This window comes from Sinocyclocheilus grahami, unplaced genomic scaffold, assembly GCF_001515645.1.
Source record: "Sinocyclocheilus grahami isolate Dianchi unplaced genomic scaffold, SAMN03320097.WGS_v1.1 scaffold2399.1, whole genome shotgun sequence".
NCBI classification, from domain to species: Eukaryota; Metazoa; Chordata; class Actinopteri; order Cypriniformes; family Cyprinidae; genus Sinocyclocheilus; species Sinocyclocheilus grahami.
In genome coordinates, this window is record NW_015507578.1 from 10,712 (window position 1) to 11,985 (window position 1,274).

Below are 1,274 nucleotides of genomic sequence, written 5' to 3' on the forward strand. Positions count from 1 at the left end.
CATTAAACTTTGTAAAGAAATTTGATGATAATGTTTTAATACTTTGTAATATATTTTAATATATCTAAAGTTATAACAAATAAGTAGGCCTAAAATTCAGAAATATAAGTGTTGCCATAAGTGTTGATAATTTAATTAAAAGTAATTACGAATGTATTAAAATTATTGTTAGAAAACACTCTCTGTCTTGAGAATTGTTCCAGATATGCCTCACCCCTCCTTTTCCTCTCTCCTTCTCTCACTCGTTCCCTATACAGCATTCTCTCTCTGAATCCCCCCTCCTCTATCTGTTTCTCTCTCTCTCTTGTATTATGTTTTAAATATCTCTTACTCATATTCGAGGTATGCATGCGCACATGTATACATTAGTTTTCCTTGGTTTAAATGCCCAAATAAGGAGATGAATGCTAGGACTATAAGGGTAAAGGAGTTCGTGAGGAACTCTGAAGAGAGTGCCTCATCCTTCGCAAAAGTCTATTCCTAATATGTCCATGTTTTTCTGTACATGTGGCCATTTTATATAAACACATGTTCTTGGCCAAAGATCCTATATGTGTATGTCATTCATATCCTCATTGGTTAAGAGGGTGAAACTCCCCTCGACATATGCCTATATAATATCTTTTTTCCTATGAATAAATTGAAGTATTGAGAATACATTGAAAGTGTGTTTTCTTGCTTCCCGGCCGTATACACTTTAAGGAACTGAGAACTTCAAGGCGGCAAAGAGATATCGAGGGACCAATTGTTATTTTTATTAACAATTATTTAAAATATTAAGAATAAATGATATATACAAAACCTGCAGCGATTCAGATGGACTGCCATAGTTGGATTCAAATCTATTAATCCAAAAGAGATTAATTTGCGAACCGGAAGTTAATAAACGGTGAGCGCGAAGAGGGTAAACGTCCATCCATAAGGTAAGTCATTAACAGGTTTAGAAAATCAAAATAAGCTTTTAACAAATAACGTTACGTTTTTCTTCTTCAGTGCTCCTTTTTCTTTTTCAGCTGCCGTCTCGTTCCTCGTATCATCCTGGTGAACGTTAAGGATTTTAGCCGTTCTTATCCGCTTGGATGGGTTGGCTAATTCCTCCTCCATCTCTTCACGGGTCTCTGGAGGTGGTCAATTAAACCACAGATAATGTAAGTAACGTTAGATAATGTAGCGTTAGCGTAAACAGACATTTTTATTAAACCCCAGATAATGTAAGTAACGTTAGATAATGTAGCGTTAGCGTAAACAGACATTTTTATTAAACCACAGATAAT